The following is a 12,699-nucleotide window of genomic DNA, read 5'->3' as shown; positions in this document are numbered from 1 at the left end:
CAGCTTAAATTGAAGAACATAGGGGAACATAGCCGAAAATCTGGCTGCGGACGGCTCTGGCCTGGCTGAGCCTGGCCAGCTGCTCCGCGAAGTTGCCACGGAGCACAGCCGGCCGCGGAGGATTCTGGGGGGGAGGAACGGATCGCCTCCCCCCCGTCGAGGATTCTAGGGGGAGGGACGGAGCACCTCCCCCCTGCCATCAACATAATCAGCGAAAGGTAAGTGACTTTCGTAGGGATGTACGAAAGTGACTTACCTTTCCGTGGATTATGTTGATGGTGGTGGGGAAGCGTTTCGTCCCTCCCCCCAGAATCCTGGCTGGCCGGCTGTGCTCCGCAGTGATTCTGTGCTCCGCAGCGACATCTGGCCGCTGGCTAGCAGGGACGCAAATGTCGGGAGCCGTAGCCACTGCCGTTTGCGTCCCTGCAGTCAGCCGTGATAGGCTACGTAAATGTTTACATAGCCTATCACGGCTGACTTAAAAACAAAAAACAAAAAAAACACTCGTACGCAAATGGCGGCCGCCATGGCTGCCGCCATTTGCGTTCCTTATTTTGGCACGTCTTAGTCTACGTAAACATTTACGTAGACTAAGATGGCGAAAATAAGGGGAACGCAAATAGCGTAGCGTCTACGCTATTTGCCTTCCCCTTATTTTCGCTGTCTTAGACTACGTAGATGTTTATGTAGACTAAGACGTACCAAAATAAGCAACGCAAATGGCGGCGGCCATGGCTGCCGCCATTTGCGTACGCGCGTTTTTTTTTAAAGTCAGCCATGATAGGCTACATAAAGATTTACGTAGCCTATCACGGTGTTTTTTTTATCACTTTTTTCTATCACTTTTTTTGTTTTTTTTAAACCTGGAAATGGCAGCGGCGGCAGCCGGTTGGAAGACTGGCTGCCGCCGCCGCCAGAAAGATCCGCCCAAGGTAAGTCTCATCCCGGGGGGTGGCGGGCCATTCCGCCACCGATTTTGGGGGGCCGAATGCGCTGGCATTCGGCCTCCCTGAGATCCGTGGCGGAACTTTCGTACATCCCTAGTTTCGTACATCCCTAGTCTGAGGTCCACTCCTGTGAGTCAGGGGGCAGGCCACCTCCTGGGGTGGTTGAGTTGTGTGGCTAGGACATGTGGTCTGAGGCAGTATGGGCCCTAGTTCAGAAGGGTCAGGTACTGGTGCCTCCCTAGAGTCACTGGAGGCTTCAGTTTCTGAACGCTCTTGGTCCTGGGGCATGACATTGACACCTTTTCTGTATTTTATTTTATGAATAAGTCTCTTTTCAGTCTTGTAGTGGTTCATCAAGTCAGGCTCTGGGCTGGGTTAGAGAGGGTGGGAAAGAAGACATAGATCTCTCTAACATATTTGTATATTGTTCTAAGGTGAAATCAGGATGAAATATAATCTTGGTTTGCTGCGTAGAATAGCTGCAAGAACCTCATCCCCTAATTTCCTGCAGCAAGATAAAACAGGTCTGTTTTCGTCATGTCTGACAACAGTCAAGAGGCAGACAAGTTGCAGGGAAGTTTTGTTCATAAGCCATTAACATCTGGCTCTCCTAATAACAAAGGTTTTACCTCCAGTACAGTAAAGATTTTAAAAAAATTTTTTAGGGAGGGAAATATGTTTAGAAACTACAGTAACAATGCTGGCAATTAGTGTAAGTGCCCCTGCTGTTCAAGAAAATATGCAGATCTAGTTATTTTGGAAGGCAGCAGAGAAGCTACTGCTATAAAGAAGGAATTACATTCTGTAGCTGTGTAAGATTGGAATTAATGACAGCAGCATTGCACCCAAGTAAATATTGCAAATGTGACTGTGAAGGAGCACCACAGCAAGAAGGCAGCAGCAAAGGTGACTGGTTGCTAACTTGTGCAATAAAAATATCCACCTTTCGTAAGTAGTCTTCTTTAGAAAAGGAGATGCCAAAAATTTAGGACACATGGAAACTACATGTTTAAACTGGTTGAGGCCGCTAGACCTATGGCCACTAGACAGTGGCTAGATGACCGTAGGATTTTTTGTCTTCTGGGAACCGAGCTTGGAGCCAGTGCTCTGAGGTCAGTCCCCAGAAAACTGCCTCCCAGCCCCCTCCACTACCACCTTGTAGATGGTGCAGTCCATCCCCAGCTCTGCACTCATAAGAGCTTGAAAGGGGGGGAGGAGGGGGCATTCCTGGGGGTGGGGAGGGGATGGTGGAAGCACCATTATGATGCTTCCTATGTGCCATTCGTCCTCCCCTGCCCTGCTCTGAGGTGCCCCAGCTAGACAGCTGAAATAGGCCATCTAGCTGCAAATGCAGGGTGGCTGGAATGAGAAGATCCTCCTCATTGGATAGTCGGTCATCGTTGAGTTTTGGAGGCGGCTGACTATCCCCATAGGATTGTGCCCTTAACAAACATTCCTTCTTTCCAGGAAATCTTAAGAATTATGGGAATTGTAGTTCTGTGGGGGAGGATCTCAATCAGAATTTTCATTTTCACATGAAACTACAATTCCCAGGTTTGGGGGGAAACCCACAAGAATTGTAGTGGCATAAAATCAAACGAAGTTTCTATTACAGATACGCCTTTAGGGCAGCTTTGTGAATTTATTTATTACATTTATATCTCACCTTTCTTCCATCATGGAACTCAAGGTGGCTACATGTGGTTCCCAGGTAGTGTCCCCTCCAAGCACTGACCAGACCCAAACCTGCTTAGCTTCAGCAAGGTGGCTGCCTCTTGTGCCTTCAGACTATGTACTGGGTGTAGGTATTTTTAGGATAAAGCTTTCCCATTATTCAGAACTTTCCTTTAGCTTTGGCATGGGGTTGGCTACTGACAATAAGTGCTGATTAATGGGCTCTCACTTCAGCCATTTTGGCACTAGCTGGCATTCAGGGTGGGCAGTGAAACAAGTTGGCCAAGTGTGAGCCAAGTAGGGATGCTAAATCTGTCAATTTTGGCTTATCTCTCAGTTTCTCATTGTTCCAGTCTTAAATTCAGTTCATTCTGAATACTGAGGTTTTGTATGAAAATTCATATACATTTCCGTGAGCTGTTCTCCTAATACATCCATGTTGTACACCATTTTGCATAATATGCACATTTTTTGCAAGCAATTTCCACAATGCAATGCATTTTTGAACATTACCACTAACATGGCACATTTTTGTGCACTTTCGCTTAATAATATACACATTTGTGCATACACCTTTTGACTAGAGAACTCCACTGCGAAATTTGGAAAAGTGTGAATTTTGAAGGATAACTGAGTTTTGATGCACATATTGGTTCAAACGTGTGAAATTAGATAATCAAAAGAATTTCTCCCCTATCCCTCTGGGCATGAGACATGAAAGGGAGAGATTTCTTTGTAGTTAGAGTTAGTTACAATTAGACCAGATTCTGTATTCTGCTCTGGAAATTCAAGTGGCCATACTTAACTTTGCCATATATTTGTCAGATCTGCCACACTGATCCCTGGATTAGAAAGCTTTCATTGCTATCACATTCACATCAAGGAGCTTTATGTAGTCTTATGATATTTCATGTCATAAAGTCCTATTTAAAGGAGTGGGATGTGTGTTAGTCATTACTAATGCCTTCCACTGATTTCAATAGACTGAAATCCTACGAACTTAGGAATAGCAAGAAAGCTCTGAGACTTACTTCTGAGTAAACCATTGTCAGTAATTATACCACCTCCCATGAGAATAGGTGTGATCTAAATCAAAATACACATCTTTGAGGATTTGCTAGCATTTACGCAGTTTTAAGACTACAACACATGATGCTGTTTGATATAAAACCTGCTTCTACTCATGTTTACTTAGAAGTAAGGCCCACAAAGTTGAATTGGATTTACTTCCAGGCAGATAAGATTGCAGCCTTAGAGGGAAATATGAATGAGCAAAGTTAAGGGGTGATTCACACATGTAAGAAATCCACTGAATGACTGCCATCAATGAATGAATGAATGTGGAGCATGAAGGTTCTGAATGCTTAGCCATCTCCCTCACTATCAGATATTTGAGAGAGAGGCTTGGTTAGAGAGGTAGGATGAGGTCAATTCCAAACAGGCAGACAGGTGAGGCAAGTGTGGAAAGATATGCAGGCAGTGGGATTGGCAGGACTAGGGAACTAGGAGTGACTTGTAGGTTCAGGGGAGCAGGCAAGGGAATAAGAAGGAACAGAGTCTTTGGAAGTACATTATGGCACAGGAAAATGCCTTCTTCTCATGCCTGAGCTGGCTGCATCAGTGTGGTGTGATCCCATGCTGCAGGGATGTGTATATGAATAGCATGACCACATCAAGTCACTGTTTTGTGCCAATTCCATGGAAAAGACCCTCTGCAACTCCATACGGTCACACTGTTCAGACTGCAATATGGGATTATATTACATTGAAGCAGCTCACATTCTGCAGAGCAGGCATGTGCAACAGACCAAGAATTATTGACAGGAATGGGGAGTTACATAGGACAGGAAAGGGAAGAGATCAAATCACAGTAGGGAGTGGGTGAAACAAGGCAAGGAAGCCATGCAGGTACATGGGCCCCTGAAGACACATAGTTTTAAATAAAGACCTGCACTGATTTAAGGCAGGGGTAGGAAACCTGAAGCCTTGGGGCCACATGCTGCCCTCAGCCTAATTTTATGTTAGGGATGTCAGAGGAATCCATCCGGAGGGTGGAGCTTGCCAGGCTTTCATCAGCTCGCCCCCTGGACTTCGACTAGTTTCCCATGAGCTGGCCTGACTCAATCTGCATTGAATTGGGCCAGTTCATGGAGTGTCCATATTTTAAATGTGTGTAAATAGAAATGTGTGCAAATTGCAGTTGCAATCTGTGTAATTTGTGCAAATTCTGGCTGTAATTTGTGCAAATGTTGGCTGTAATTTGTGCAAATGTTGGCTGTAATTTGCATAATCTGTGCAAATGTTGGCTGTAATTCGTGTAATCTGCAAATTTCAGATGCAATTTGCAAAATTTGCACAAATTGCTGACTCAATTTGTGCAGATCACACAAATCAGCAAACATTTGCACAGATTATGCAAATTGCAGCTGCAGTTTGCACAAATTTTTATTTATGCATTTTTTAATTTTTTTTAAAAAAGTTCCCAAATCTTGGAAAAAACCTGTGGCTCAACTTGCAAATGTAAATCAAGTCTGGGGGTGCTGCAGAAATTCGGCAAGCCCTCCCAAAGGCTGGATTTCCCAGTGATGGACATCTCTATTTCATGCACCCTTAAACTAATTATAAAAGTCCTCTGCCTGTGATCAGTTCAAACACCTGGCAGGAGTGAGCTATCCCTTCCCAGGCTGTTTGCTGGGTGGGAAGAAAGAGGAAGTGAGGGAAAAAGGGAGAGGCATAAAAACAGAGAAAAGGAGGTGGCTGGAAGGGAAAGAGAAAAGGGGTGACCCACCCACTTTTGACTTTAGTCTTGCCCACCCTAGCTTTGGCCCTACCTACTCCTGAGATGCAGCTCCCCCCCCCCAAAGCTTGCCCGCTTCTAGTTTAAGGAGAAAAGCTCAATTTCAGCTTCTGAAATTCTGTGTTTTTGAGATCACCTGCCACCAATGACACCTTAATCAACTTCCTGCACTGCTAATGGTAGCATCTTGGGTCACATGTTATACCTACTAAGAAGGCCATCATTTGACATAGAAAGAAATAAAACAGTCATGGCACATGAGAAATCAAAGGAATATTACACTGTGTTTGGTTTTGGCCTTCTTCCACCATCTCTTCTGGCCCATCTTATCTAGGGATGGATGGACGTACCTCCATCTGGGTCACACACAACTCGCTGGACCCTCACCAGCTGCCCGCCCCTCCACACCATGCGTGGTGAGCTGCCCGACAGTCTGCAGGCACCCAACGAGTGGCATGCGGCTGCCAGCTCCCCTGCTGAGCCACCATTTTGCCTAAAAATGGCAGCTGGGGCTTTTTTTGTAAATAACCATGGACGTGAATGGCAGCCATAAAGGGACCATCTTTGCAACATTACAGGCATACATAGACCATTTACACCCGTAATGTTGTATAGATGGCCCCTTTACAGCCACCATTTGTGTACATGGTTATTTATGAAAAGGCTGAGCCACCATACTATGCAGAATGGTGGCTCGGCAAGGGAGCAGGTAGTTGCGCACTTGCCTGATTTGGCATGCTCTGAATTGGGCAAGTGCAGGGGTCCACAGAATGACATTGGGGGGGGGAGGGCTGGCAGAGCTGGCAAGAAATTGCCAGGCTTCTAGCCCCAACCAGACACCCACGCCATCCCTAATCCCATCCTGTCCAAATGCTTACCCTTCTTTCTTCTTCAAGACATATTCTGGAAGTTTTCACAGGGCACCCCAACCCCTGAACTTTCCCTTCTTGCTGGTAACCTTGACAATGGGGGGTTTGATCTCTCACCCTTCAAATGCTTCCTTGCCTTCATCAGCAAGACAGAGAATGTTTCCTATGGGATACTGTCTTGCCTCCAGAGTACCCATAATGGGGACACACAGGCACAATGGCTACTTTTGAGAAGCATTGCCCAAGGCAGGCAAATAATGAGGTTACATTTCAAAGCTTTTGTCCACAATGGTGACAGCTGGGAGCGTATTCTTTGTTTTTAGAGTGGAAATGGGGAATCTTCGAGGATCCATACAAGGCAGGCACAAAGTTCAACCAGACAAAGTGGCTTGAACCTAAGGGTTTATGCACCAGTTAGTAAGCACTCAGAATGGGATGTGCCAACAGACAGCCATCACAATTTATTTATTTATTTGTTTGTTTCATTTCTATACCACCCAATAGCTGAAGCTCTAAATAATTACAGTTTATATTTTTCCAACAATCTTTATCTTAATTCTTAAACTAATTTAAGCCACCTTCCATCTAATCCCAGTCATGCACATCAAATAGTTACTCATTACCTGATAAATTAAACCTTAATATCTAGTTATGACAGATTTATAACGTATTTCTAAAAGCTTCTCTAAATTAAACATCAGCCCACTGAACATCCACCATTTTGCCCTTTGTTGGAGCAATCCCAGTATAGACATACTCTAGGCTCATGAGTCAAATCAAATGGGAAACCCAATGTACATTTTGTTTTTGTATGGCAGCCTCAATGTACATTTTGGTTTTCATTTTTCAAGCCACATCCATTTGGTTTTACCTTTATTTTAAGTTGCATCACTTTTCATCTTATCTTCATTTTCATTTACCCATTGATTTTAATGGAATCCTAGGCAATATAGCCAATGCTATGCAATGTCTCCAATGAAAAATGAAAAAAAGAGAAGGATTTCACATTTGGTTTCACTGTTCACATTTGTTTTGATGTAAAAAAAAAGGTAAAGGTGTCCCCAACCCGTCGTGTCCGACTCTAGGGTGCGGTGCTCATCCCCGTTTCTAAGCCGAAGAGCCAGCGCTGTCCGAAGACGCTTCCGTGGTCATGTGGCCGGCATGACTGAACACCGAGGTGCACGGAACGCTGTTACCTTTCCCGCCGAGGCGGTACCTGTTTATCTACTTGCAATTTCTTGCTTTCACACTGCTAGGTTGGCAGGAGCTGGGACTGAAGACGGGAGCTCACTCCGTCACTTGGGTCTCGAATTGCTGTCCTGCTGGCCTTCCGGTCTGCAGTTCAGCGTCTTAACCACTAAGCCACCGCGGCCCTGTTTTCACGTACACTGAATGTAAAACTAATGAAGACCATCTAGATGACACAATGGGGGACAATGGCAGCATCAAGTTGGAAAGCAGTTGAAATTTGTTCGTAGAGCGACAACTATGTCCACAAGAAGTCTTCTGAAAGTTTCTTCTTCATTCTACTCTTACAGTTTTGACTTCTCTTAATATTGTGCAAATAAAAAATAATTCAGTCAGAATGTGGACAAAATCTTTTGAAGACACTGCAGCATTACTCCCAAAGAGCTGTCAGATGTGATCAGGAGGGTTTTGTTTTTCTTCCGTTCCAGCCCTGAATTTGGTGTCTTTTACCAGTAGGTGCCAGACTTGCTCCATAAAACTTGGATTCCATTTCAGCAAATTCTGTGACAAGGATTTCAGTGGAAACTGAAAGCACAGAGTTGTGGTGTCAAGGAAAAAAAGAAGGCAATTAATGAACTCTGACGGCAGAACACAAAGCAAAGCTCCAGAACAAGCATAAGATCAGAGTAAAAATTGGAACCAAGATTAATAACTTCTAGGTGATTTTCACATTGATCCTATAGAAAGAATAAGTATATCCCAGGATATGAAAAGAAAATGTGTGTATCCAAGAGAAAGGAAATGCTAGTATGCGGGTGGCACTTACTGAAGTTATATGTTCACAGTTGTTTTCTTTTTTATGGATATGGAATAAAAGTATACGGTATATTACAACCGAAGGGAAATAGGTTGTTGTATACTGAATTGCAATACTTAAAGGTGTTCTTGAATTCCAGTTGAATTTTTGAACCATACACTGAATATATGCATCTTCACATAACTGTGTAGTCCAGGAAGTAGAGAAAGCTCCATTCTTAAGGGGCACTTTTCTGGGTGCCTTCACTGGAGGAGTTTAGGCAAGTGGCTACCAGAGAAATGGACTTCTCTGTGGTGGCTCCCTGACTCTAGAACTCCTTCCAAAAGGAGATCCATCTTGCACCTTTTTTTTCTCATCATATATTAGGTGCCAAAGTCTATCATGTCTACCCAGGCCTTTGGTGGCTACCAGTGCAATCCTATACATATGTACTCAGATGTAAGCCCAACTGAATTCAATGGGACATAGTCCTAGGGAAGTGTGTATAGGATTCTTTAATCTGCCTGGTTCTTTCTTTTTAAAATTAGAATTGTATTTGGTTTGGCTTCTGGAGATTGAATCAATTTAGTTTCAGCTTTTGTCTGTATTTTATCACGTTGCACTCTTTTATTATGCCACTGTCTGGTATTTTCATGATGCCTTGTAGCTTATGATGTCATATTTTATTATCATATCATATGTTGTTATGCTGATTGAATGCTATCGGGAAGAAAGGTGGCAGGTGATGCCCCTCAAATAAAATGCATTTACTTTATCAACAGCTAAGCTTGAGAGAGAAAAAAGGAGCTCAAAGCATATCATAGGGAGCATCCCCAGGCAAGACATGATTTCCCATACCAAGTAAAACACAAAGGAAAGATGTCTTCTTTGACTGGTAATGTTCATTCATGCTCTGAGCCTGTCTTGTGAGAGGGCTCATGAATGTCCTGGAGCCTTTGTGGGATCACAGCTGTGCAAGATGCTTGACAGCATTTGGTCTAGGGGAACTAACCAAGTCCTTGATCATAAATAGAAGAATTGGTATCATTGCCCAAACAAAAGCAAATGAACCTAGGGATGGATGAATCTATCATTTTTGGTTTCTCTCACTTTTTCATTTTTTTCTACTCTTAAATTGGGTTCTTTCTGAACCTTGAGATTTTTTAATGTTCTCATGAAAATGTGCATGCATTTTGGTGTGTATTTCTCCTAATGCATGCCTTTTAAACACAATTTTGCCTAATGTGAACCACCCAGAGAGCCACAGCTATTGGGAGGTATAGAAATGAAATAAATAACATAAAAATAAAATAAAAATAATTGTGCAATATCACTTCATATACAAAAAATCTAGTAGATGAACACTGGGAGTGGGGGAAGCAAGCATTCAGAAAAACCATGCTAGCCTTGAAGACAGCATCAGTTCTCCCAAAGCAAACAGCAAGCATGCACTTGAGAGATAGTCCAGGATTCCTTTTAAAAGGCCACATAATTTCTTTCCATCACTCACACAAGCAAATGCAAATGCTATGCTATCACAGATTGAGGGCTATGAATGCTCACTTAAACAAACATTTTTTAGCCACCAGGTACATTAAGGTTAAACATTTGCTTTTTGCTGTACAAAAGTCTAGAAAAAAGTCACCTGCTTCCTTTGCGAGGCTTTTACAATATCGTACATTACAAAACACCCTTATCATTAAGGAAAACCTAGTTGCATTTAGTTTAGCCCTGTAATGTAATGCTAGTATGTGGAAAATATTGTTTTCAGATATCGCATGTTGAAAGATTGGAGTAAGTTAGGACTGGTTCACACAACTAGTTTCTTCTGCACACAGCTGCAGTTTTCCTCAGCAGAGTGTGTCTGTGAGCATCTGGGAAAACAGAAGAGTGAACTAGGATTTAGATGGATACAAACACAACATTTTCTATGATCACAATGGCTGATGAAAGTGCTGCTGTGATCACTTAATTATGAACTGTTGCTGTCCATGTGTTGTGGAAACTGATTTTGTAAACTAGCTTTTAGAATGGATGAATTCAATCTAGTTTTTCATTTGTTTATGCGTGATCTATGCATGTGAGTGATCAGGACATAAATTCACCTCTGCCTTGCATTCCTGATCTGGGAGATGATCAGATCAATGGTCACATCACATCCTTAAACAGTTTGAGCAAGGACTAAACATGGTCAGGGATTTACCTGGGGCACATAACATAAAATTAGGACTGTCCTTTTGAGACAGGGGTCATTGGAGCATATGAAATTGATCACAATATTTGTAGCCAGCAGGGATATTTCTGCTACTAGATTTGCTAGTGTCTTTGCATAGTTTTTGAGGTAGGAAAAGGAGAGTTGCCTCAGGAAGCCAAAGTGAGAGCTTTGACTGATAGCCTGCCGGACTTATCCAACCCTCAGCTTCTTTGATTTTGTTATTTAAGGTGCATCTGATATGTCACAGAAAAATCAATCTAACTATACTATAGGGTTGAAAGTTGAAAGATTATAAAGATTTTAAAAGGTTATGGGTATAACCAAAGCCAAATCCTGAAAGCCACCATGACTCAGGGGCATCTAGGGATGTCAGAGAATTTTGCCACAAATCTCAGGGAGGCCGAATGCCAGCGCATTCGGCTCCCCGAAATGGGTGGTGAAACGGTCCGCCTCCCCGCCCCCCCGGGACGGGACTTACCTTGGGCGAATCCTCCTGGCGGTGGCGGCTGGTCTTCCGACCGGCTGCCGCCACCGCCTTTTCCAGTAAAACAACAACAACAACAACAAAAAGTGATAGGCTACGTAAAGATTTATGTAGCCTATCACGGCTAGATTTTTAAAAAATACTGTGATAGGCTACGTAAATGTTTACGTAGCCTATCACAGCTGAGTAAAACAAAAAACAAAAAACCGCGCGTATGCAAATGGTGGTGCCCATGGGCACCGCCATTTGCGTTCCTTATTTTGGCATGTCTAGTCTACATAAACATTTACGTAGACTACGGCGAAAATAAGGGGAACGCAAATAGCGTAGCGTCTACGCTATTTGCATTCCCCTTATTTTCGCCGTAGTCTACGTAAATGTTTACTTAGACTAGACGTGCCAAAATAAGGAACGCAAATGGTGGCGCCCATGGGCGCCGCCATTTACGTACGCGCTTTTTTTTTTTTTTTTACTCAGCCGTGATATACTACGTAAACATTTACGTAGCCTATCATGGCTGACTGCAGGGACACAAATGGTGGCGGCTATGGCCGCCGCCATTTGTGGGCCTGGCCGGTCAGGATTTGGGGGGGGAAGGATGGAGCGCCTCCCCCCTGGCCAGAATTTCGGGGGGGAGGGATGGAGCGCCTCCCCCCCACTGCAAATCAAATTTTGTTAAAGGTAGGTGACTTTCGTACATCCCTAGTGACATCTAAGCAGCTGCCAACGCATGCATAGAGCTTCAGCCGATAAATAGGAGAGACTGGCTCCACTGCTCAGAACTTTGAATGTGCACATTGCAGCTCAGAATGACATTTGGATGGGTTATCTTGGGTTATCCCTGACTATTTATCCTCCTTGGCTTCTCATGCTGCAGATGTGAAGAACAAAGAAGTTCCTTTGGGGTGGGCTAGGGTGTTTTTAAATAATGTTTTAATGTATAATTTTACTGTTTTAAATTGTACCATTGTACATCGCCCAGAGTGGCCGGGTGACTGGCCAGATGGGCGATTAAGAAATGTAATAAATAATAATAAATAGAAGTTGCAGCAGAGGAAAAAGAGCAGCAATGTACATGTACCTCCTCTCTGCTGTTGAAAGAAGGCTGGAAGATGATTAGGTGAGCAGTGGTGATGGCACTGCTGAGAGGGATAGAATGGGATTCTCTGATTTAAGGTGCAATCCTATGCTTGTTTAGATAGAAAAAAAAGTCCTACATCTCCCAGCATTCTTCAGCCAGTATGGCTGGCTGGGGAATGCTGGGAGATGTCAAACTTTTTTGTGTCTGAACAGGAATAGGATTACACCCTTATAGCAAGTGTCAGAGCCAGTAGCTGGTAAAGGTAGCTGGAGGTTTCTGTACATGCAGGGGCTGATTCACAGGCTCCTGCACATTTTAATGGGTGGGATCTGCAAGCCCCACTTCACACATGAACTCTCTGATTCCATCTCTATGATTCTATGACAATGGAAATGGGAAAGGAGAAGAACAGTGAGGAATACATTTTTTTTCTCCCCTTGCTTCTATGTAACACACCGACCAACTCTATGAGGCCTATCGAGGACTGAGGGGAAGGACAGGCAATTACTGAGCCCAAAGGATTGTGTAAGGATAAGTTGGGACTTTGACAGGAAAAATCCAAAGGCAGGAAGTTGAATTTTATACTCTGAGTTAGTCTTGAACTGATGGCCTCAGCAAGTTTCAGTGAACATGGCACTGCTGGAACTT

The sequence above is a fragment of the Heloderma suspectum genome, chromosome 4 (assembly GCF_057233095.1).
Source record: "Heloderma suspectum isolate Gila_16-S chromosome 4, 16-S_ref, whole genome shotgun sequence".
NCBI lineage: Eukaryota > Metazoa > Chordata > Lepidosauria > Squamata > Helodermatidae > Heloderma > Heloderma suspectum.
The sequence above is the reverse complement of the archived record's forward strand: the minus strand, read 5'-3'. Positions refer to the sequence as shown.